Genomic DNA, 27,570 nt, shown 5'->3' on the forward strand with positions numbered 1-27,570 from the left:
AATTTCCATATTTAGAACCATTTCAAATAAAATACCATAGAAAACAACTTGTTTTAGTTTAATTGTTTTTGCCTAAAGACCATTGAAAATTTTGAAGCAAAATGTAATACTGCCACATTTTATTAAGTAGTGAATTTATTTTTATAATATTTTATCAACTAAAGCAAATCATACAGATTATTAATATTATTTGCTGCTATGTAATGAGTTTTACCATTTATTATTTCAATCATTTTATATTATATAATTAGTTCAAAATGCTAAAGCTGGAAAGATTTTTTAGGTTCACAATCTATTTTAGCTCTAGCTCTAGCTCTATTTCAACTCAGAGCACTAGCTCTGTCATCCTTTTCTTACCTCTGTAAGTTTTGTAATCATGTTTCTCCTCTCCTCTCCCCTCCCCTCCCCTCCCCTCCCCTCCCCTCCCCTCCCCTCCCCTCCCCTCCCCTCCCCTCCCCTCCCCTCCCCTCCCTTCCCCTTCTCTCCTGTTTTATCCTCCATTCATGGTCTCTTCTTCTACCATCTGCTTTCTTCTTTCTTTCCTTCCCTTATCTCTCACTATAGTAGATTCTGAATATGTGTTCTGGTTCACTACCAGGACACTTGATGGATGTAGAAGTGGTAGTCATGACTATTGTCTTAAACAGACTTACTGAAGGTGATTATATATATATATAACGTTTCTCTCTGCCAAGCCAAGTGTCAAAGCATGAAGATCAGAGCAGAGATGTTGAGCCAAAAAGCTATGTCTCACTGTGTGTAGGCCTCTTTATATCTCCTATCTTCAGTGTCCACCCACGGACATTCTCAGGTGGCCAAAGGCACACGCCTCGCATGAGAGAACTCACAGCAAAACATCATGTGCCCTCTCACAAGCCAACTTCTAGAAAAACATGTTGTGCCCAGCTTGCAGCCAAATGTCACATGACAAAACTGAGTCTCCAAGGAAACCAGAAACCTCGCCTTCAAGTACATGTCACGTCTTGATGTGTCACTGCCTCCCCAAAGCACTGTCCTGGAGACCCAGCCTTTGAAGCACACGTAAACAAGAAACAGTAGCTGGATAATGTCTTACCATGGATATCATATGGCTTTTACAATTAGAAATACATAAGAATATCTGCATCCCATATGGGGCTCAGAAATAATTCCACTCAAGTCCAGTTTAGTATTCCAATCAGTTTGTTATATTTAACTATTGGCACGAGGTGAATCTCAGAAAATTTATCATATAAAAGTTCTGCCTCTTCACGAAATTCCTACCCAGCATGCATTATGGGAGCCATTAGCCTTGTCAAACATGTACCTGTTCTGTATTCTAGCACCAACAAGATCATGTGCAGATAAGGCAGGATCACATAGAGTGTGACGTCAGAGGGAGAGTGTGGCGGCTGTAATCTCGTTTTACGTGACCTCTGCTTCACTACCTCTATGGAGGAATGGTAATTGTTGCAATAACAGGAAGGCCTCCCATCAGTAACCACAGCTCTTTCAAAGGCCAAATTCCCCTACAGGGGCTGTTAGCTGAAGGTTAAAGGTAAAAGTCTTTAGCTCAGAATGTGCAAGAGGCAACAAAGGTGCTAGGAATTAATGAGCATAGGCATGCTTGGTTGATGAAACATTGACACTCACGTACTCACAAGCTAAGTAGCCAGTGAGTTAATAGGGGTAAAAAAGACACCAAGAAGACTAATTTATTAAACATGACAACAATACTATCGCTTAACCCACTCTGCCACCCTACCAGGATGTCAGTGACCTTTACTGCAAAAATTATTTTCTTGTAGACTGCACAAGATTTTGTAGTTAATTTATAGTGACCTACTTTGTTAAAGCTCAAGTCAGCACAATTCATGAAAGTCAACAGGAATGAAATGCCAGAGATGCAGAAGGCTTACTGTTGGTGTGGCTAATTGTGCTTATTTATTGTTTTCTGTTTATTCATCTATCTATCTATCTATCTATCTATCTATCTATCTATCTATCTATCTATCTAAAGCAGATATTGGAGGTTTTAGGAAAGAGGAGTATTAACTCGCCAGCGTTTCTAATCTTCTGAAACAAACCAGCTCTCTGCAGCACTTCAGTCCTTAGCAGGTTGTGAGTGCTGTCTGCTTCCTTGCCCCTTCTGAAGGTCATCCTCATTCCTTTGTTTGTAGACATCATCCTGCACCTTCAGTGGCAACTGAGCAGACCTAGTCTTTCCACTGAATCACTCTTCCGCTGCATTGTCTGGCTCCATGTGCTGTTAAAGACCTAGATTATTAAATAATTCCACCTGGAAAATCTATAACCATCTTTCTGTTTGAAACTAATAATTAACCACATAACTGAAACAGCAACCATAATCTACTACTTTTGTGAAAGCAGAGTCATTATTCTGTTACAAACATTCATATGATCACTTATAAAATGAGAAATACTTGCTGTATAATTACTTATTTTTCCCACAAGTCTTTATGGTCTAATAAAACACATGGTATAATTGTTTTGGCTATAATCATTTATTCCAGTATGCAGCTTACCTTTAAGTATATATCATTAGCCCACATATTTATGTATATTGCAAACATATATATATATATATATATATATATATATACAGGAATCTATTGATACAGTTGTTCATTATAATCTTTTTTATTAAATTTATATTTTTTTATATTTACAGTTTATTGACTTTCTATCCCAGCTGTAGCTCCCTCCCTCATTCCCTCCCAATCCCACCCTCCCTTTCTCATCTCCTCCCTGCCCCTCTCCAAGTCCACTGATAATGTTATAACTTATTTTATCAGCTTAAATTGCTAAGAAAATTTACATTCATTGAGATTAGATTAGCCCTCAAATTATTTGGGCTACATATTCTTTTTGTTTCTAAATGCTAGACAGAAGATTAGATAGACAATAGAGGGAATCATGCAGTGGTGTTATTTGTATCCTCCTTAAGTGACACGAGTCATGATATACAGTACAGTGTATTCTGCCAGTTGAAGTACTAGAATATTTCAAAACACAAGCTTAGCTTGGTATGATAAATGAATATTATTTCTTCATGATATTTATTATCTGTCGTTTTATTAGAGATTTCTTTCCAGACTTCATACATTGAAGCACACCGGAAAAAAAATGCAGAAAATCTTTGGTTATTATGGAGTGAGAAATAATTTTAGTTTCCAGGAATTATTAGCAATATGTAAAATTGTAATTTATTGTTGGATGCAATAATGAGAAAGGAAATTATGCCATAAATTTAAGTAAATGATGGCAGGGTAACAATAAACTGTAATTTTTTCCCCTCTCTTAGTTCAAGTGATTGGAGTCGTGACACGTAGTTTATCCTGATAGATGGAAGGAGATAGTGAGAGAGAGAGAGGATGAGATAATAAGTGAGGAGTCAGTATTTAATCAGAATTAGACTGAGACTGAGAGAAATCAAGATATGTGCTTCAATCATTAACATCCGTCACTGCGGAGATTTGCCGGTGGATGAGCTGTCAATGAACCACAGTAACAAGTTTTATAAGAGGCACTAGACTTGTAGAAAAAGCACTTTATGCCCAAAGGCATCTGTATAAATAGACCTTATAAAAAAAAAGTGACAATAAAGTTTGTAGATCAGGAAAGATAAATTTTAACTTAACTCTGAAACAGACAGCCCCTATATTTCCCTCTCAATGGCTTAAGTTCCTTCTAATGACGTTTATATATGACAGGAGTCTCAGCATTTTCTTTCCTTAAAGAGTCAATGTGAAGAGAAAGCAATATAAACTATTATGTTTACCCAAACTGTCCATTTTAATGCCATTACTATAAATTCTTCCATGATTTACTTACATTTATTGTCTATGGGTTACAAATAATTGAAATCCACAGACTTTCCATAAATTTGATTCTATTAAAAGTTCTAACCAACACATTCAATTTAAGGGTTAATTCTCAGAGAGCTTACTGTGGCTTCGGTTGTTTATAGTTTGTTTCAATATTTAATGTTTTTATCTTTGTTTATGTGTGTTGGTGCAGACTGTACCTTTGCATGAAAGTAGAAGGTGTCAGAAGCCCACGGGATGGAGTTACTGGCAGGTGGGAGCTGTCTCACATAGGTGATGAGAACAGAACTTGGATCTTCTACAAGGAAGAGAAGCAAGCATTCTAAACTGTGGAGCTATTGAACAGGTCAATGTTACAACAACAAACTGTGTAAATAAGACACACTAAATCATCCACAAGAAAAGAGTTGAATATCTTAGTATTTCATGTTTACCCCAAAGTTTTCTATTAATTTTGTGACAATAAAACATGTTTTGATATAAAAACTTTCTAATTTGTCTCCCATTTTCTGAATATTTTAAATAGTGACATGACTTTTTTATCTTGCACAATGGAAGGAAAATTGATGATTAAAGTACATCTGCGTTCAAGGACTAATCGAAGAACTTTCAATTTAAGAACATCGGGGACTGTTTTTGTGGAGCAGATTGTCTTGGAGATTACCCAGTCTTCAGCTTTGACGAGCTCTCTGAGGTGGGCGGTCTTGACCCGTGCGCGGGAGGCCTTGCTCCAGCATGTAAACACTACATCTTGCTACTGCTAGAGAAACAATATTATAAAACCAATCGTAAGAGGAACCGACAGGAGCTGTTACACCTCCTAGCTTTCTTTGTTTGTTCTGTGTGGGTTTTTTTGGAGAGTGAGAGGGAGTGTTGCTTTTGGCCTTTCGAGACATGGATTCTCTTGTAGCCTTGGGTATCCTGGACTCACATTGTAGACCAGGCTGGCCTCAACTCACAGAGATACACCTGCCTCTGCCTCCCAAAGTGCTGGATTACAAGATTACAGGCCTGTGTCACCTCCCCTGTCCACTTCTTATCTTTCTAAAGAGGTTGGTTAATTGGATCTTTCAATATTAATGAGCATTACCATTAATGACAGAGGGCTCTCTGAACCATTTAAAATAAGATTCTCTCTCTCTTTTCCTCAAGTAAGTATAATATGTTTATGGCTGACATTTAAATTTAAGATTCTATTAAAACTAAAAGTGGAACCTCTTTATTGGCAACTATGTAGATGAAAATTCTACTAAGATAAGTTAATTAAATTATTGAATTGGTTACCTTAAGTGGAAATTGTCTTTTATTTATTATTTAAAACAAAATATAGCAAATAACTCCAAATAGTATGTATGGGACAAATGATGTGCACTTTAGGAATACTGTATATTTACAGATTAAAGGAACTTTTGGTATAAATACACTGGGATGATGTTGTAATATCTTTTCTGAAAAATATCTATTTTCTTCAAAGACACTAAGTTTTTGTAAGACGTTGTCACAAAGTTAATAATACACCTTGATATCACATAGGACTACTTACTTACCCTGTTATCCTCCTATGTGTTCAGCCCATTAAAGTTTAACCTTCCTGTAGGAGAAAAATCTAACCAACTTTAGTATGCCTTGGATTTCTCTTATCATCTGCCTTTTTCTTTATCTTTTTTTGTGTGTGTTTACACTAAAATTTACTTTAAAATTACTTTTTCAAAGATCAAGAAATATGTTAATTTATCCTACTGTTTTATTTGACAAGAAAAATATATCTATTTTGCATATTTTGAATACCATGGTTTTTCAAAGATATTAAATTTCCACCAAGCATTTTTCTATGCTTTTATTATTATTATAAATAGCATTTGTAGTCTATTCATGTTGTCCCCTGATTGGAAATCACCTTTCATATCCTCCTGTCCCATCCTTACCACCTCTTTTCTCCCTATTCCCTTCCCCTAGAGCACTGGAAAAGAAGAGGCCTCCTCCCCTACATGACCCTAGCCTATTAAATCTTACTAGGACAGCCTGGATCCTCTTCCTCTGTGGCCTGAGAAGGCCACCCTGCCAGGAGGAAGTGATTAAAGAGAAGGCAACCTAGTTCATCAATCCTGCACAATAAAAGATCTTCTGGAGGTATCTCTATTCTTAATCTAAAACTGTACTATAGAGCAACAGTAATAAAAACCGCATGATACTAACATAGAAACAGAGTGGTGGATCAATAGATTCAAATCGAAGACCCAGAAATAAAGCCACACACCAAAAGATACCTGATTTTTTACAAAGGAGACAAAAACCATACACAGGAAATAAGACAACATCTTCAACAAATGGTGTTGGTCTAACTGAATATCTACATGTAGAAAAATGCAAATAGATTCATATTTTTCACCTGCATTAAACTAAAGTCTAAGTGGATCAAAGACCTCAACATAAAACCAGAGACACTAAAAGAAAAAATGAGGAAGGGCCTTGAACAAATTGGCACAGGAGACAACTTCCTGAACAGAACACCAAGAGCTCAGGCTCTAAGATCAACAATCAATAAATGGGACCTCAAGAAACTTAGTTCTGTAAAGTGAAAGACATCAACAGAACAAAATGACAGCCTTCAGACTGGGAAAAGATCTTCACCAACCCTACATCTAACAGAGGGCTAACATCCTCAATATATAAAGAACTAAAGAAATTTAAAAAAAATGACATACCAAATACTCCAATTAAAAAACAGTGTACAGAGCTAAACAAAGAATGAGCAACAGAAGAATATCGAATGGCAGAGAAACACTTAAAAGAAATTTCCCATGCCCTTAGTCATCAGGAAAATGCAAGTCAAAATGACTCTGAGTTTCCATCTTACATCCATCAAAATGGCTAACATAAAAAACTCAAAAGACAACACATGCTGGAGAGGATGTGGAGAAAAGGGAACCCTCCTCCATTGTTCCTGAGAGTGCAAAATAACTCGTATAACCACTTTGGAAATCAGTCTTGTGCTTTCTCAGAAAACTGGGAAGAGCCACAAATCAAGACCCAGCTATTCCACTCCTGGGCATATACCTGAAAGATGTTCCACCATACAAGGACATTTGCTCAACTAAGTTCATGGTAGCTTCATTCATAATAGCCAGAATCTGAAAACCTAGATGTCCCTCAACTGAAAAATGGATACAGATTTTTTTTTTTACTTTTAAACAATGGAATTTAAAAAAAAAATGACATACCAAATACTCCAATTAAAAAACAGTGTACAAAGCTAAACAAAGAATGAGCAACAGAAGAATATCGAATGGCAGCTATTACTCAGCTATTAAAAATAAGAAAATCATGACATTTGGAGGCAAATGGATGGAACTAGAAAAGATCATCCTGAGTGAGAAAGACATGCATGGTGTATACTTACTTATAAGTGGATACTAGCCATACAATATAGGATAGGCACACTGAAATATACAGACCTAAAGAAGCTAAACAACAAGGAAGACCCAATGGCAAACAGGATAGACACCAGAAACGATTGAAGAACCAGATTAGGACTGGAGCATATCACAAATGTCCTCTGAAAGACTCCACCCACCAGTGGATCTAAGCAGATGCAGAAACCCACAGCCAAACTTTGGGTAGAGTACACAGAATCTCACGGAAGAAGATGGAGATAGGAGAGGAGGACATTGCAGCCAGTCCTGATGAGACCTGATAAATTAAGGTCAGATGGAAAGGGAGAAGGACCTCCCCTATCACTGGACTTAGAGAGGGGGAGGTAGGGGATGAGGGAGGGAATGCGAGATTGGGAGGGAATGAGGAAGGGGGCTACAGTAAATAAACTGTAATTAATATAAAAAATAAAAATTTTAACAAAAAGAAAGAAGAAAAGTGACTAAAGGAAAAAAAAAAGAAGAAAAACTTGGAGGGGACAGGAGTCCCACAAGGAGACCAATAGAGCTCAAAATTCTGGGGCATGCGGAGACTAATGCTCCAACCAAGGACCATGAACGCAGAGGACCTGGAGCCCCTGCTCAGGTGTAGCCCATGGGCAGCTCGGTCTCCAAATGAGTCCCCTAATAAAGGAAGCAGGTGCAGTCTCTCATATAATCTGCTTTTTCAATTTTGGATAAATATATAGCTTTAATTGGAAGTCTTTTCCATGCCCCTTACCTAGGTTAATATATATGTGTACATGTGGGTTTTATTAATCATTTGCTGAAAGCAGCCAACAGGTTGAAGACAACCTTAAATAAAATAAATATCACATAAAGGTTAGATATAAATTGGTAACACCTGTGTGAGGTTTTAAATGCCATTCTGTGTCTGTTGGGATCAGTAAAATAACTTCCTTCTTCTAAAGCTCTGTTAAAGATAGTTATACAAAGTTGTCCTCATTCCTGTCCTTTATCAGTATTGCTGTGCTGTTCAATAAATACAGAGCAAATCCCTTTGTTAGGAAAACACAAACACACTCACAAACACACACACATACACACACACACACACACAGAGAAAGAGAGAGATTATACACAGGCACAATATAAAGGCAGAGGCAGACATACACATAAAAAGACATCATAAGCAGGGACAAAGCATAGGCAAATGCAGGCATACTCATATACACACACATTAGATATGCACAACATAGTTTTGACATACAAAACTGATGGAGGACAGGCGAATAATCCCACAGACTACATAGAGAGAGGAGGGAGGGGCTTATGGGGGAACACAAAGTGAATAAAGTATAATTAATTAAAAATAAATTAAATTAAAAATTATATAACTAATCTTAATCTTGAGTTACATTATATTCTTGTTTAAATGTTTATAATATAAACAAGATAAGAATAAATAATTTTAAAATTGTTTACTGAAACTCAGTAAGCCATCTGTAAAATAGAATATAATAATTTTCTTGAAGAAAATGAACAATGAAGGCAAATTTACACACTAATGAGATGAATGTGCTTGTTTATTTGTATTTACAGTATTAAAGCTTGGTTGAATATTTGATACTTGAGGAGGACAGAATATTCAATGTGTTTTGGATTTAATCTGTGTTTTTATTTTATAATGACTGCTCCTTAGGTTGATGAGTCATCTAAATGTGCTTTATATAATGGCGATGGTATGCTTGGGTAATTTTAGAAATTATTACAAACTTTGTTCTAATCCTAAGACAAGATTTATTTAATAATTTTTCTATGAAACTCAAGTCAGCATTTCATTTTTTTATTAAAAAAAATCAAACATTTACTTTACATCCCTATCCCAGATCCTTCCTCCTCTTCTTGCTTTCCTGCTCTCCCACCCTTTCTTCCTTTGCCCTTCCCTTTCCCTTCAGGAAAAGCCCCCTCCCCACATACCCACCTCATACACATCAATACCAAGCAAATATATCTCTGTTGAGTACATACAAGGCAGCCTGGCCGGGAATACGTGATTCAAGAGCATGGAATAAATTCTCTGTTAGAGACAGTCCCCACTCTGTTTGCTAGAGGACCCACATGAAGACCAAGCTGCTTATCGGTAACAAATGTGTCCGAGGACCTACATCTAGTCCATATATGGTCTTTGGGTGGTGCTTCATTCTCTGTGAGCCCCCTTGGACCTAGGCTAGTTGCCTCTTTTGTTCTTGTTGTGGAGTTCTTGTCTCCTCTGAGTCCTCCTGTCCATCCCCCCACTCTTCCACAAGACTCCTTGAGCTTTGCCTGAGGTTTGGCTGTCAGTCTCAGCATCTTTTTCACCCTGCTGTTCGGTGTCCTCTCAGAAGACAGCTTTGCTAGGCATCTGTCTGCAAGCACAGCAGAGCACCACTAGAAGTGTCAGGGGTTGGCTCTATCCCTATGGGTAGGTCCTACTAGGAGCCTCTCCAGCTTGTCCCAGAGACGCCCACCCCCTTGGTTTCCCAGCTCTCCCAGCTCTCACTCCTCTCCCACCCCTCCACCCATTTGTTTGCTGCCCTTGTTCCCCTCCACGCATTATCTCTCACCCTGTTCTTACTGTAAATAGTTTATTATAAATAAAGTCCATATGCAAAGTTAAAATAAAAATCAAACATTCCAACATTTGAAAGTCTTTTATTTTAGCAAATTTTGGGAGATCCCATATTAAGTACCATGGTTGTACATGTCGTCTTTACAGGTTATTCACATAGCAGTAGCAGCTGAAGCTGCCAACTAGAAAGTCAGCAGAGAATTCTGATTAGATCATCCATGTGATTCTACATGCTAAAGGGATTCCAAAATACCTGGAGGTTTTATTTACCCTCAGCCTTGTTAAAATATATCATTACAATTACATATCATATACATATCCGCACACACTCTGAAATAAAAAGAAGATGTTAGCTATAAGGTACGTCACCTTTTAAAATTCTGAATTTCTCTCAGATGTACACTGTTTCTGTCAGTCCAGTTCTATACTGAACAACACATTTCTAGAATTATTCATCTTGTCCAACTGAAGCATTGTACTTTATAACCACACTACCCTCAAATTTTTTTTCACTTCCTATCCCAATCTGGAATAAACTCTATTCAACGGTTGGTTTCGATTAATTTGAACTTTTTGGATCCTGCATGTAAATGAGATTGCGTAGTACTTGCGGTTCTATGGGCGGCTTAGTGCACGCTCCCAGGTTCATCAGGACCGACGCATGCAACAATACTTCAGGCTTTTAAGGACAGCATTCCTTGAGGTGTAATTGTGTTTGTCTCTCCGTGTTTGTGTGTGTGTTCTTTATGCATTGATCTCTCAATGGACACTTGTCCTGCATCTTCATCATTATAAATAACGTTGCAGATAACATGAAAATGTGGAAAGCTCTTCAAAGCTGACTCCATTTCCATACAGCGGAAGGAAGCTTTATCAAATTATACACATGTATTGGGTTGGATAGTTTAAGTCAGCTTGGCACAAGCTAAAGTCGTCTGAAAGAACAGAACCACAATTAAGAAATTATCTCTGGGATACCTTCCTGGTCCCAGTGGCTTGCGGCTCTGACCTTGGGCGCTGAAATCACTGGTACTGAGGGTTAGGCTCCAAGCCCAGGTGCACACTCTCACAGTCCTGTGATCACCTTCCCGGTCACAGAGGCTAGAGGTACTCACTCTCATCATCCTGTGGAGTGGATTGATTCCAGTTCTGGGGAGGAGGCACAGCTCCATTCTGCCTGCTCCCCAGCTGCCTGGCCCACCTGGCTCAGAAACAGCGAGCCTAGCACAGTCAGTGAACCCAGTGATGCTGAACATGGCATGGTACCCAAGTCACATTTTCCACCATCTTGAGGAAACCCGTGGGGCGCTGAAGGAGCTCTGGATCTAGAACATACCCACACCTGGGTCACCCACAGCGAGCCATGGGAGACAGTGAACTCAGCTGAGCGCCCTCTCTTAGCAGCACCTGAATCTCCAGAACCACTCTTGAGTCCCTGCACATCTCAGCTTCCTGTGACGACGCCCGACTCCAGACACAGGTGGATCTAGTCTGCAGTGCAGGCTCCAGGAACAGTCAAGGCCACAGACAACCAAATAGCTAGAGGCCGGCGGAAGAATACAGGCAACAAAACCCGGACCCTCATGGCTTCACTAGAATCCCCTAAAATCGATGGATATTCTAATGAAGATGAAACAGGAAAATGATCTTAAAGCTATGATTATAAGGTTATTAGAGGCACATAAAGAAGAAACTTTAATGTATCATTAAGTGTTTGTATCTGTGATAGTTCATAAACTTTCTGATTTCATGAGTTATTTTATTCTTATTTGACTATAATTCACCCTAGAAAATACATAAAGAGACCAACAACTATAATTTTTCTGAAATTTTAATTCATCTGATGAAAGTTAGATCAATCAGGATGAATTAATTCTAGATATATCACTGGAAATTCTAAGATAATGAAAGAAATCTATATCAATGACTTTTCTACAGTCTTAGACAAATTCATTTTAATCGTTTTTGTATCAAATGAATGCATGAAAATTTGGAGAGCCTTGTAATAAAACTTTAATTAAAACTGCTAATTATGATCATTACAATTTCAATTGTTTGCTATGTAACATTGTTAAAATATCCATTTGTGTTGTGGATAAATAAAAAAAAAACTGTTTGCAAGTAAGTATAGCTCCAGAGATTACACTACACAGATTATGCAGTCCAACTGGAAGTTCCCACTACCAGATGTCATGGTATGGAGAGATCATATGGGTGATCAACAGAGAGATCATCAAAGACAGCAGAACTGTATTCACACTTTGTGGAAAATGTGAAATTATAGCTGACCTTCTTCTGGGAACTTGGAGAAAACTCGTGTGTTCCAGTGTGTCCCTGATGCCCTATCAACTATCAGACAGACCCCAACAGAATTTGCCTGGATAAGATTCATTTGCCTGGGTTTCTTCAGGTTAACTTTGCCCTCAGATGGTCAATTGAGAGCATGAGCTTCAGTGAAAGCAGCTGAACTTTAAATGTTAGAGCTATTGCTACTTAGAGTTCACAGGAGAACACATGACACCTCTGAAGAGCAGAGAGGCCAGGTTACACAAGCAGAAGAAAGGATGAGAGAACATAGTAATTAATTGGCAGTATATAGTGGAGAATAAGGGGGGGGGGTCACCTTTAGCTCCTGGGAAAGTTTTAGAACAGTTCTTTAAAGAAAGGAATGTGATGTCAGGAGCTCTATGTACTCAGAGCCTTGCCTTTGAGGGCGGATCTCTAACTTCAGCTTGAGCCTTTTGTGTTTGATATAGAAGCAGGTCTGATGTGAAAGGAATTGAGCTTTGACTCTATCTCCAAATGTATAGCTGCATTCATATAAAAAGGAATGACAACACAACATGGAATTATCAGGATATGCAATGATGCAGAACTCATCATTCTGTTCTCGCTTTTTTTTTTTTTTTGCAAATGCACATGACTTTTCCCCTACTGAACATAAAATTCCAAATTCTAAAGGAAATTATTTAACTAAATATAGGATGCATGTTCATAGCAGCTTTATTCGTAACAGCCAGAATCTGGAAACAACTGAGATGTCCCTCAACCAAAGAATGGATACAGAAATTGTGGCACATTTGCACAATGGAATACTACTCAGCTCTTAAAAACAAGGAAATCATAAACTTTGCAGGCAAATGGATGGAACCAGGAATGTTCGCAGGCAGAAACTCAGTGGCAGGCTTTCTGATCTTCTCCCTGAGGGAGGAACAGCTTTACCAGGCAACAAGGAAGAAAATGCAGCCAGTCCTGATGAGACCTGATTGTCTAGGGTCAGATAGAAGAGGAGTAAGACCTCCCCTATCAGTGAACTAGGGGAGGAGGAGGGAAGGTGAGATTGGAAGGAGATGAGGGAGGGGGCTACAGCCTGGATACAAATTGAAAAATTTGTAATAAATGATAATAAAAAAAGAAATACTTTCCCAAACACTGACCATGAAAACTACGGAGCAATTCAGAAGCATCTTTAAGGAAACAAGATTGGAAGGACAACTGTTTTCAAATTTTGATTGGTAATATTCTTTTTTGATGCTTTTTTCTTTAAAAAAACCTGCATTTTTTTCTTCACAATTTATTCATTTTATATCCTGATTGAAACCTCCTCCCTGAATTCCCCAGTCTACTCTCCCTCCCTCTACCTCTCATCCCCTTCCCCTAGTCCACTGAAAGGGGAAGAGCTCCACTATTGTCCTCTGCCCATAGCTTGTTAAGTCTTATTAAGATCCTCTTCCTCCATTGCCTGGCAAGGCTGCATCATCAGGGGTGAGTGATCAGAGAGCAGTCAACTGAGTTCGTGACAGAAGCAGCCACTGATACCCTCACTCAGAGATCCACATGTAGAGTGAACTGCCAATTGGACACATCTGAGTTGGAGGTCTAGGTCCTCTCCATGCCCAAGACAACATGAAAAGACAAAAACTAAGAATAGTCAGATGGAAGGGAGGAGGACCTCCCCATCAGTGGATTGAGGGAAGGGTATGGCAGGAGAAGAGGGAGAGAAGGCAGGATTGGGAGGGTACTAGAGAGGGGACTACAGCTGGGATACAGAGTAAGTAAACTGTAATTAATATAAAAAATTAAAATTAGAAAAAGATATGGGTTAAAAACTTCAGCAACACCGCTACCTTAAAAATAGCTGAACGTGGATGGCACCGACAGACATGTTAAATGAAAGGGTTAAATCTCATGGGGCCTCAATCCTGGATGAAGAGCTACTTTAACGCAGGATTGCAGAGAGAGAAAGGAAAAAAATATTTCCTAAGAGTTTTTGGTCTTCTTAGAGAATCCAAGGAAACTAGCATCTCCACAGTTCACAAGGCTAGATGCCCTACTAGACCCAGTGCAATGCTGAAAACCTGAACGGTTCTAGACTTTCCCCATTCTTTTGTCTCTGTTGTCGGGCTACTGAAGTTTGTCTGGTGTTAACAAAAGATGCAGCAGCAACTACAACAGATCCATCACGAAGAAGGAAGACAGACAAGTAAGCAGTTCTGATTTTCCTTGGATCTTCTCACATACATTAGAAAATACCACTAGACTAGAAGACACTCACTTTTAAGTATAGAGAACTGAAAAAGTACCGTTGTAAATTATTCCTGAAATGCTTTCACAGACACTCTCAGAATCATGTTTCTCAGGTGATTCTAGATGTCATCATTTTATCACCCATGATCCATTGAGATGATTTCTGTGTGAGTGCCATGGACTGTCCACTAAATATTTTACTACAGAGTTGGGAGAAATTGCTGATGAACAGATTGCTTAACAGTGCTTGAAACTGACAATCAAAGGCTTTACATTATTTTGCTCAGAAAACTGGGTCTTGGCCCATAAGTTTTTGTTAGATATTAATGTGCAGTAGGTTGTGCCATCATTAACAACCTAGTTCACATGATTCTGAAATAGAGAAGAAATATCCACAATAAAATTATTATGATGAGTAAAATGCTGCAGAGCAGCTAAGGTCAACTTATCCACATTTTAACATTCCTGATAATGTTTGGTATGGTTTCATGATTTATAATCAGATGACAACCTGTTCAGTCCTAGATACTTGCAGAATTATTTTATAATGCCCTAATTGTCCTGAATCACACATAATTTTGTATAGAACAGGTTTACCGTAAAGTATGGAAATTGAGGGGAAAATTGCAGGCAGGAGTAATAGAAGTCACTTGACATATTTGAAAATAATTATTGTTATAGATTTGGGGAAATAGTTGTGTTCTAGTGAAAACTTCTAAAAATTTACTCCTCTAATAATGTGGAAATCATAAAATAAACTTCACTGTAATAAATATGGAATACATCAATGATTAAAATGTGGCTTCTGAGAAGTGCTTTTAGTTGGTATTATGAAATAGTAAGAACTGTATAGGATGTACTTAGAAATTACTTCATAACTTATTAGTTTTAGCGATTAACAAATGCACTAGCATAGATTTCCTAAATGATGCATAAATTTAATATATAACATTTATTTATCCATATAATATTAAGTGTATTTACCCAAAAGTCCATTTTCTGTGGTTAAAATTCTTTCTAAAATTGTCTTTTGGCTTGGAAAGATTGCAAGGTTCTGCTTGTCTATACTTCAGTGTGGAGCACTCACATCATCTGTTTTTCCTAACAGAGAAATGGGAATTTTGAAAAAAAGCATTGTTTTGTAGTGCCAACTAAGTTTGGCAGTGAAAAGTCAAAAATCATCATGATTTTTGAAGCTTAAGAGCTAAAATTTCTCATAGTAAATCCTACTTAATCATAATCTCTTAAAGCTTCAAAGACATCCAACAGGGCCAACAAACAGCCACAGGGTTTCCAAAACAAGAGCTTTCATGTGTGGGCTCCCATTGGGTCCTCTAAACTTTTACCATATTTTCTGGGTCTAGATTTCAATGCCTTCTGATACAAAATGTGTAGACATACACAAACTCAGAAAATCTAAGATTGCATAGCTAGTTTTCATTTCTCCAGTCCATCAGTGGTCTCAACTGCTAAATCTGTTTTAATGCCATATCAAAGTGATTGCTAAAGGGCATTTGTTCTGATACTGCTGACTGGGATTGTTGGTAAAATGCCATTTGAAAATAAAGTTAAGTTTGCCATTTTTTAAATTTCTTTTTTTAAATTTTAATTAATTATTAATTGATTTATTACCGTTTATTCACTTTGTGTCCCCTCTGCAGCCACCCAACGCAACTCCTCCCCCTCCCCCTCCCCGCTCTCCCCTTATACTTTTTCCCTAGCCCCCTGAAAAGGGAGGACGTCTTGTCTTTGTCCTCCTCTTTTATCTGATCCTAGCTTGTTAGGTTTCATCAGGGCTGGCTGCAAGCCGCAGAGGAAGATGAAGCAGCCATTTTTCTTATACGTGATTTGTACTCAGTTCTTGCATGCAACTCTACCTCTGTGATAGGTTCATCTGTGAGGAAGGCACAGATGAATGGACAATGGTAACTATTTTGGCCAGCATTTCTTCTTCCCAGTTGAGGAGTTGTATTATTCTATTTAGTATTTAATGGAGATGGTGAGAAATTAAAACAAAACAAAACAAAACAAAACAAAACAAAAAAAAAAAAACGCTTGAAAATAGCTCAAAGAGCCAATTAGGTTATTATTTAAAATAAAACAAACAAAACACCACAGTAATGTCTCTTGTCTTAGTGAGGGCTTCTATTGCTGTGATAAAACACCATTACCAAAAGTAGTTTTTGGGAGAAAAAGATGATTTTCTTTTACATCTTGAAGTTCATCATTCACGGAAGTGGCCTAGGAATTCAAAAGAGGAACCTTGAGGCAAGAACTGAAGCAAGAGAGGAACGCTTCTCATATGCTTGCTCCTTGCGGCTTGCTCAGACTTTCTCTTTTTTTAATTTATTCATTTGTTATTAATTACTGTTTATTCACTCTGTATCCCAGGTGTAGCCCCATCTCTCCTCCCCCCCAATCTCACCCTCCCTCCCTCTTCTCTTCCCAATGCCCCTCCATTGATCAGCGAGGTCCTCCTCCCCTTCCATCTGACCCTAACCTAATCAGGTCATACCAGGACTGGCTGCATTGTCCTCCTCTGTAGCGTGGTAAGGCTGCTCCCCCCTCCGGGGGGGGTGATCAAAGAGCCAGCCACAGAGTTCATGTCAGAGACAGTCCCTGTTCCCCTTACTAGGATACCCATTTTGATACTGAACTGCCATGGGCTACATCTGAGCAGGGGTTCCAAGTTATCTCCATGCATGGTCCTTGGTTGGAGTATCAATCTCAGAAAAGACACAGACTTTTTGGTTCTGTTGTTCTCCTTGTGGAGCTCCTGTCCTCTCCAGGTCTTTCTGTCTCCCTCTTCTTTCATAAGATTCTCTGCAATCTGCCCAAAGTTTGGTTATGAGTCTCAGCATCTGTTTTGATACCCTACTGGGTATAGTCTTTCAGAGGCCCTCTGTGGTAGGCTCCTGTCCTGTTCCCTATTTTCTCCCTCTTCTGATGTCTGTCCCATTTGTCTTTCTGAGTGAGGACTGACCATCTTACCCAGGGACCTCTTTCTTTCAGCCTACTTTCTTATAGCTCTGCACCACCAGCTTAGAGTGGCTCTGACCATAGTTCAAGGCAATCATTGATTAGATTCGTATGTAGATCATAGTCTATTATTCAAAATACAGGATGCAGTGAATTCTGGGATCAGCTGCAGGGAATCAGATTCAACTTTACTCCAGAGGTGAGGGGGATACATAGGAAAAGGGAAGCAGCCACTCTAGCAGGTGCTTACAGTGTAGCTCCTTTGCATTAAGTAGCACAGCCTACTGCCTGATTGTCCTATAGGTGTAGGAAGTGGTGAGCTAACAGGGACCTGTGCCAAAGACAGTACATCAGGTATGATTAGAGGCATTTATGCCTAAAGACACTCTCCATTTGAGGTCCGGCAGAGAGTAGGGGTCCCTGCTGAGGAGAGGGAGTACTCCGTCTAACCAGGAAGGGTATTGCATTGGGAGGACTGCAACCTCAAACATCAGAGCCTGCCTACACAAATGGTCACACTTATTTTTATTTTAGTATATTTCAATTCAGAAAACATGCCTTTTAGTAATTATGAATATGGAACCATGTTTCAGGTTAACTTCTATGATTTTCTGTTTCAAATCATTGCAGTACACTGTGAGGTCTTCATACTATTCTTAAATGTACTTTTTTTCCTCTTCTTTTTCCGGCAATGAATATGTTTGGTGTATCAAAAGTACTGATTAATTTGTTCATTTAAAAGGCATAAACTTCTAAATTTTTACTTGATTCAACACACTTTATCTCTAAATTTATGGCCAGGATCACTTTTTACTCACTTGATGTGCCTGAGATTTCAGGCAAGCAGAAATGATTTCTTATACTCTGATAAAGGTCATAATTTGCTTACTACTGTCATAACTTTGCTAAAGCTAAAGTTGAGGCATCAGGTGGTATTTGATATGAGTTACAGATCTTCCTTTGTGACTGTTTAATTAATATCTAAATAGCAATAGAAAAGAGAGTACCATTACTTGGAATTGCAACTTCATAGGGTAGAGAGAATATTTTTCAATGAGTTTTAAATATATGATTAACTCATTATTATACGAGATGGAACTACTTTTGAAATCATATAAAAAGTAATTGTATAAATTAGACTATTAAAAACTCTGATTTTTTTTAAATGTGTTATTTTCTCAAAACTCCTACATTATTTTATTTTCTTCATTTTTAATTTTATTTATATTTTTATAAGGTACAATTTATTCACTTTGTATCCCCACTGTAGCCCCCTTCCTCATCCCCTCCTAATACTACCCACCCTCAACTCATCTCCTACCATGCCCCTCCCCAAGTCCACTGGTAGGGAAGGTCCTTCTTCCCTTCCATCTGACCCTAGATTATCAGGTCTCATCAGGACTGGCTGCATTGTTTTCCTCTGTGGCCTGATAAGGCTGCTCCCCCCTCAGTGGGAGATGATCAAAGAGCCAGCCACTGAGTTGATGTCAGAGTCAGTTCCTGTTCTTATTACTAGGGAACCCACTTTGAGACTGAGCTGCCATGGGCTACATCTGTGCAGGGATTCTTGGGGTTCTAGGTTATCTCCATGCATGGTTCTTGGTTGGAGTATCAGTGTCAGAAAAGACTCCTGTGCTTTTATTTTCTCAAAAAAAAAAAACCACATTATTGTAAAAAGTATGCTTTAAAAAACATGCTTAAAAAGTTCAAAGCATGTAAAAAATGTATACATTTAAAAATTCAGGTTAATAAGAGTCAAGTCAATACGTAGATTTGTGTGTGTATGTGTTTATTTATATGTATATATATATATATATATATTAGAATACAAAGAATAATCCTAGGCTATGTGCAAGGTTTTTCATTATTAAAAAATTAGAGTTTTCAAAGAGCTAGACACTGAGTTCATGTCAGAGACAGTCTCTGTTCCTGTTACTAGGGTACCCACATGGAGACTGAGCTCTTCGATCACTTCCCTCTGAGGGAGGAGCAAACTTACCAGGCCACAGAGGAAGACAAAGAAGCCAGTCCTAATGAGACCTGACAGACTAGGGTCAGAGGGAAGGGGAGGAGGACCTCCCCTATAGGAAACATTTATATCTTGCAGAAGAATAACCAGATGGAACAAAAGAGTTTGCTAAAGGTCTGAAATTTTGCGCTTTTACCTGACTACATCAGGCCAAATTTAAAACTCAGAGCTAAATTTGAGGGACAAGGCACAGAACTGTTACTAAAGCAACTGTTGGTAAATAAAAAGCTGTTAGTGATCTGGCACTATCAATTGAGTTGGTCATTAACACAATGATAACATTACACATTTATCTGAAATTGAAGACCAAGGAGCAATAGTGGCATACCCACAGCACAATCATATTTTATTACATATAAATAAACTATCAATACATTCCATGAATTAATTTCTTCTAAAATGGAAATTAATTGAAGTCAGTTTGAGAGGCAGAGGGAGGGTTGAAGATCAAAAGCAAGAAAAATATGAAGAATAGAACTATAGAATATGTTATTGTCTGTAGAGATGAGGAAGGAGGCTAAGAATCACGAAATGCAAGGCAAATAACCTAAATGAAGGAGAAAGTACAGGGTGGGCTTCTCCACAGGACCCGTGAGCAATGCTACCACCCAGGGACCTGGGCTCTCGCTGAGCTGGGGGGAAGCACAGTTGCTCTAAGAGACTATTGTTTCTTCAGTCAGCTCACCAAGACAGCAGTTATCCGAATAACGGGTGTGCAAACTGAAAACATTAGATTTCAATAACAGAGGAGAAAGTGGGGATTGACTAACTCTTACAAAATGGGCCCCCTACTAGAATAAAAATTACAAAGACATTTAGGTAATTAAATAAATGAGTCAGAGATAATTGAAATAAGATGGATCAATCAGAATTTTAAAACAAAAGCAAAACAATAACAAAAAAAAAACAAGCAACAAAAACAAAAGAAAAAGCCAAAAACCTGAGATCAGTGTATTGTGCTATGAAAGTAAGATCTAGGAAAAATAATAGTAAAAGAGAGCCCATGTCACTGGTAGACTTGATGAACTGAAAAGGAGAGAGGGGATGTAGGGACTGGGAGGCTATGTGGAGATCAGTGGCTATTCAAAGTGCAGAGCCCACAGCTGAATCCAGCACAGGACAGAGTCTGTGAATGCAGCAGTCTGTGACTGGAGACATTTGCTCCTGGACTCTAATTCTCTGTGGGAGTCTGTGAGCCTTAAAGAGTGGGACCCGAAAGGTGGAAGTGAATCACAGGATCCGGCCTTGGATGATGACACTTATTCCTGTTCGCTTACCAATTCTCTTCTTCCTATTTCCTGCCTTGCAAACAGCTCTTGCCTCACACTTCTCCTCACAGGACAGAGTATGACAGGGTGCTCCCTGAGCCTGCCTCAAGGACCCATCGCCAGCAGCCGCGGCATCTATGGCCAAATGCTACACATTTCCACAGTCTCCATGAGTCACCTACTTTCCCTAGGCGATGCATACCCTTAATGGAACCCTGTCATCACCAGCTACTCTATGTCTGCTGTCTCTGTCTGTCTCTGTCTCTCTATCTCTCTCTCTCTGATGTCCAGACCCCTAGATGCCCTTTTGCTCCCCCACCCCAACAAATTTGTTTCATGATACATCTCTGCTACATATCTAGGCCGGGACCGCCAAGATACTCCTTTTGCTGCTAAATCCTGACAGAGCAACTCTGTCCTGCTTTTTTTTTTTTAATTTTTTTTCATTAATTACATTTTATTCACTTTGTATCCCCACTGTAGCTCTCTCCCTTGTCTCCTCCCAATCCCTCCCTTCCTCCCCCTTCTCCACACACTCCCCTCCCCAAGTCCACTGATAAAGGAGGTTTTCTTTTCCTTCCTTCTGATCCTAGTCAATTAGGTCTCATCAGGAGTGGCTGCATTGTCTTCCTCTGTGGCCTGGTAAGGCTGCTCCCTCCTCAGGAGGATGTGATCAAAATGCAGGCCAATCAGTTCATGTCAGAGACAGTCCCTGTTCCCATTACTATGGAACCCTTTTATGCAACAAAAATCCTTCAGCAAATATGATCCAAAATGACTTATTCTTTCCTTTAGGTCTTTGTGTCTTTTTGACATTTTGTCAAAGTGATAACAGAAATACTAGGCACCAGCACTGAAACCCTCAGGTGCTGAGAACTCACTCTGTTAGTCTTCATTCATCTCTCATCTTGGTCCCATTTCCTATTCAGAAAACCTCAAGATAAAAAACAAAACAAGACAAAACAAACGACAAACAGAAAACAACCGAGGTGCAGAACAAAAAGGTGTACGTACATTTCTATTTGCTCAGTTATTAAAGATTGCTTTGAAGTAGTTAGGATGCCTAGGATGCTTTCCTGACTTGAAGTGATGGCATGAAAAGTATTTGAGGCAGAGCACTACTGACCTGACCATACATGTTCATACACCCGTGACAATGACTGCTGATTTATATGTGCATGATTTGGTGAATTTGATGTTTATTTCCTAATTAAAATCATTAACTGTTTCTTTTTCTTCAAATTGTTCCTTCCTGTCTTTAGTAAAGCCGGAGAAAAATGGGCATCTATTTCATTTTAAAATGTTCTAATATATATACAGAAAGGATTGCTGGCAGACTAAGAAGATTTATAAGACTAGCAAGATTTACAAAGGACCAGCAGGAAGTAAATAGTCCTGTAATTAACCTTTTAACAAAAGAGCATTCTTCTGCTCCCTAGACTTTTGAATTCATTCTCTGTGATTCATCCTAGTGATTACTGTAAGAGTAAATCATTGTACCCTAGTACAAAGAATTGAATTGTTTTGTGTCAAGAAGCACTCAAACATAATATAGAAAGTTATATGACCTTACTCACAGAAACAAATTATGTTGAAAAGACATTTGTTTTATAAGTTCCACACTAAGTTTTTAGGTAGAGCATTTCTGTTTACAGATATATCTATTATGAGTTTGCTCTCCGAAGGACCTGACATTTTGCCAGGAGGGGTTTTTCAGTATTTACAAAAATAAGAGGAAGATGTACCAACATTAATCTTAGAAACTCAAATATTATTATTTTAGTGGGAGAACAATGCTTTCTTTTCTATAGTAAATAAGTGACTATAATTAAAATCTTTCTTTGACTTTCTTTTTATGTCTTTTGAGCAATGAACTGCTCACACAAAATCATCAATATTGAAGCAAATACAATTGATTTGTTGGTTACTCATTAAATTTATTATATAATAAAATCAAATTTGTATTTTGAATAGAAGTGTCATTAATTTTAATATAAAGTATATTCCACTGTGCTCAATTAAAATGTAAAGCATTTAAAGTAATTTTGAAGTCTCCTAGATTCTTTAAAAAATTAAAAATTGTTCCAGTTTTATCTGTCGTCTATTAGCCTTCTACTTAAATTCTCATTACTATCATGTACTTATCCCATAACTAACCTCAATTGATCTTTATCTACAGTCTTTAAACCTCACATTTAATTTATTAGTTCAAAAAGAAATGCTTACAGATGAATAGATACTTAATAGCTTTAAAATATTAGAAAGCATGCATTACCTTAACATTTAAAAGTCGCTACTATGCTACAAGTTGAAGTCAGTTATTAAAAATAGAGAAAAATCACTTAGATCTTTGTTGAGTTTATTATCACTCCAAGAAGCCTGTATAATAAAGGATTCTCTCTGGAACAAAGCAATGTCAAAATAAATAAATAAATAAATAAAGTAAAAGTTGCTACAGATGGATAATAAAGCTGATTTCGTGTTGTGTCTTGTTTTGCTAATTTGATATTTCTGAACAGTTTTGTCACTGTTCACTGTTCATATTAAATTTCTAGAATTGAGTTTGCTTGTCAGAAGACATATGGTGTCTCTACATAAACTGTTGCTTCACTGCCCCCTTTTGAGATATCCATAGAAATTCTCTACTAAATGTCTTGCAATTCTGAAAGAGAAGCGTTAAAAACAAAATCAAACAAAACAACAACAACAACAACAACAACAAAAAACATTTGGCATCTCCATGCCCTCAAGTCACGGACCAAACCCAGCTGCTGTGTAGCTCGGATCCAGACACGGCCCTGTGTCATAAGACACACCAAGTTTCCAGGCTTGTGCCGGGACCTCGCCACAGCTGAGTTGGCAGGACTCACCGCAGGTTTCTCTTCCCCACCCTCTAGTCTACGTTCTGTCTCTCTTGTTAAGGCTCAAGCTGCTTTTCTTCTCCTTCTCTCCCATCTGCCCACTGCATCCTTGCACATTGTGATGGCTCCTGCTGCCGGGTGGCCATGAGGCTGGTCTCCAGCAAACAAGTGTCTGTGGCCTGTCTGTCTTCCTCCTCCCTCCCTGCCATGCACAGTGGCACGCAGTGCTCTGGTTAACCCAGGGCTTGCTGTGGGGCAGGGCAGGAAGACGGCCTTCTCTCTCTACCTGTACCATGTGGAACAGCAGAACTCAAGGCTCTGTCTGGCTTCCTCCTCCACAGGTGTGCTGCATGGATTTGACTTGATTTGATTTGATTTTTCTTTGTTCTAGGAATAATATAGTTTTGACCACAAGCCAGACATGAAAGCTAGGATGAAGAAAGGACTGGCATCTGCTCTATCCCTGACACGAGTAACAAGGCCTTTTGCCCATTGCCAGGGGGCACTAATATTCTATGTGCTTCATAATTGTGTCCTTTGGATTGCTTTGGACAGAATATATCTTACGTATTTGTAATAAGCATATTTAAAGAGTTCATGTGATATAATTTTCTAAGTTATATTAATGTATATAATTTGGAGGGCTTTATAGGAAATTAAAAATTACTTTAAACTGTTAACAAAACACGTGTGTATTAACAACAATTTTTTTGTTTACATATTTTGATGTCATCTACAAATGAAGAAGGAAGTGATTAGATGTTAAAAAGTTTTAATTTTTCCTCAAAAAATGAATAAGCTTTGGAAACCTCTGGCTCACTAAATGAGAGAAGAGAAGCTTGGATCAGTATATGTTGGCTTTATTCACCTTTGTATTTATAAATTTGATTACATGCCTAGTCCTTCCTGAAAAGGAAAAAAACAAAAAGGAGAATTGTTTGGTAAACTTCTAAATTATTACTATTTTATGTAACCATGTGGTCTTTCCCTGTTCCCTGATCATGTGTCATCATATTAAACTTATCACATAGATTCCAAAGGCAGAAACTTCCTTTTGACATTTCATCAAGGGATCACATATTTGCAGTATTGTTATGTTAATGTTTTCCATTTATTCCCACATTATAGCTTAGGGTAGAAATACAAGCAAAAATGTCTGGTGGATGGCCTCAGGGTACTAAGAAGAAACAGATTTCTATAGAAGCAATAAAAAAAAAAAATTCTAACACTCTGGGTATAAGATGGCATTTTAGTGTGTGACAATCCTGATTTTTCTAGTATAGCTGTTATTCTGGCTTTTAACTTGTGACATCTTGACAAAAACAACAGTCACTCTAGGTTTAAGAAGTAGAGAATCATTTTCTCCTACGTCTGATGCACATCCCATTTGTCTTTCTAAGTGAGGATTGATCATCTTACCCCGGGTCTTCTTTCTTTTTTATCTTCTTTAGGTGTATAGATTTCAGTATGTTTATCCTATCTTATAGGTGTATATAAGTGAGTATATACCATGTGTGTCTTTCTGCTTCTGGGATACTTCACTCAGGATGATCTTTTCTAGATCCACCATTGCTTGCAAATTTCATGATTTCCTCATTTTTGATTGCTGAGTAGTATTCCACTGTGTAAAAATACCATGATTTCTGTATCCATTCCTCCATTGATGGACATCTGGGTTGTTTCCAGGTTCTGGCTATTATAAATAAAGCTCCTACAACTGAGGGCCTTGAAAGACTCTACCTAGCAGTGTATCAAAGCAGATACTAAGACTCATAATCAAACCTTCAGCAGAGTGCAGGGAATCATATGAAAGAAGGGGGAGTTAGTATGACCTGGAGAGGACAGGAGCTCCACAAGGACAAAATATATCAGGGCACAGGGGTCTTTTATGAGACTGTTTATCCACCCAAGGACCATGTATGGATATAACCTAGAACCTCTGCTCATATGTAGCCTGTGGTAGCTCAGTAACCAAGTGTGTTACCCTAGTAAGGGTAACAGGGACTATTTCTGACATGAACTCAATTGTAGGCTCTTTGACCTTCCCACCACCCAAGGAAGGAGCAGTCCTGCTAGGCCACAGAGGAGGACTTTGTAGCCAGTCCTGAAAATACCTGATAAAACAGGGTCAGATGAAAGGGAGGGGACTTGAAAAGGAGCAGGGAGGAGATGAGGGAGGGAGGGCGGGATTGGGAGGGAATGATGGAGCGGATACAGCTGGGATACAGAGTTAATAAAATGTAACTAATAATAAAAATAAAAAATAAAATAAAATAAAAAAGTAGACAATTTAAAACTAAGAAGGGCAAGTGAATAGCCCTTTATTTTCTCTAGAAAACAAGCCAGCTTTTTCCATCCAATCTTACATGGAAAGACAGATGAGGAAGCATGCTAGATGACAAAATTACTCTCAACCTGGGTAATAGTAGGGATATTAAATTTCTAAAAAAGAAATAGCACTTACCCTGAAGACTCCACTTTATATAATTGTGTACTTAAAATTTGTTTTTAAATTGCAATGTCAGTTTGCTGAGCATGTTTTTCTTCTACTCTGCGATTTACTTTCAGTAAAAAAAAAAAAAAAAAAAAGTTCCAGCTCTATCGTTCCTAAAGAGGTAACCCTGCCAAATTTCAGACATGCCTTAGTTTCCATAAATTATCTTGCGGCCACCTTATGCTCTCATTGTCACTTGGCACTGTTCATTACAGAAAAACTGACAAATTTGAAAGTGTGGACACTATTATAGAACTGTTTAAAAGAAAATGGGAAATGATGTGAAAACATTCATAAGTACAGGTGCTTTAAAAAATTAACCACTAAAATCTAATATCTATTGAGAATTAATGATGACCCACATTTGACACTAAGTATGTTTCTTGTAAACACTCATTCATTTAATCATTAACAGTTTGATGGAGTAGACACTAGATTCTTCTACACTGAACAAGAAGATAATGAAACAGGCAATGTAAGAATTGGCACATTATGCAATTATGTAGACTTATTTTGTTCCTGCTTTTTCAGACTAAGGGATTTACATTAAATCTTCTGTCATTTATTTTCTTAGCCAGGTGAGTTAATACAAATAGATAATTTGGAAAAATGCTTGGCCTACTGTAAGCATCACGGTGTTTGTGTGTGTGTGTGTGTGTCTGAGATATTGAACATATGATACATACTTAATAGTAGGCCTAGACAAAGCTCCCAGGTCGGCAGCTAAACACATGCTGTTACAATACACAAACGTCTCAGCCTCATGAAACAGTCCCCACAATTTCCCCTTCAACGTATACATACACACACATACACACCAGTCAATATAATTTACATAGTCTATATTACTCTATATTCCTAGTTTATAGCTTGAGATACGTTGAGTCCACCATGTTAAGTTGCTTACAGTGGCTGATGAAACAAAATTAACCAGCTCTTTGAGATCATAAACTAGGTTTCGCCATTACAGATCTTCTGTCTTTTTGAAATAACTGCTCATGTAACATACATTGTGTATATTTATATATGGCAAATTGGTGTTATCAAGCCCCTAGACTCTCATATTCTTGGAAAGTTTTCACTGTTGAAGCTGTTCACTCCCAAACACTGACTGTGTCCATGACTGATGTAAAGTGCATGTAGATCAGATTCACTTATCACAAAGGAATAGTTTTCATTGTTATCTGAAGAGAAACATGTTTCTTCAGTTTACCCTTTGCACTACCAGTATTTTAGGAAACATTTCTGTCCATTTTCCCCAGGATATTTCACATTTAGACATCAGAAACATTTGCTGCTGCTTCAGCCCCTGGTATGTTTCTCATTTCAGAAACTCTTTCCCTCTGTATTTGTAGGACTGGTTGCTGTATTGTGTTCAAATGTTGATCTTTACCTTATTTCCCTGGAATTTTTAAAAATTATTTCTTGAGGTAACTATGTTTTCATCATGTTCACTTTTTTCCTTGAGATATAAAAATACTTTTATCTAGTAATATTTACCTTATAATATCAAATATCTGATACAAAAGGATTAGATCGAGTTCTTTTAAGAACAATATTATGTGGTCATGGTTTCATGCTAGTAATTAAACCCAAGTAGGAG

This window comes from Meriones unguiculatus, chromosome 12, assembly GCF_030254825.1.
Source record: "Meriones unguiculatus strain TT.TT164.6M chromosome 12, Bangor_MerUng_6.1, whole genome shotgun sequence".
Classification (NCBI taxonomy): domain Eukaryota; kingdom Metazoa; phylum Chordata; class Mammalia; order Rodentia; family Muridae; genus Meriones; species Meriones unguiculatus.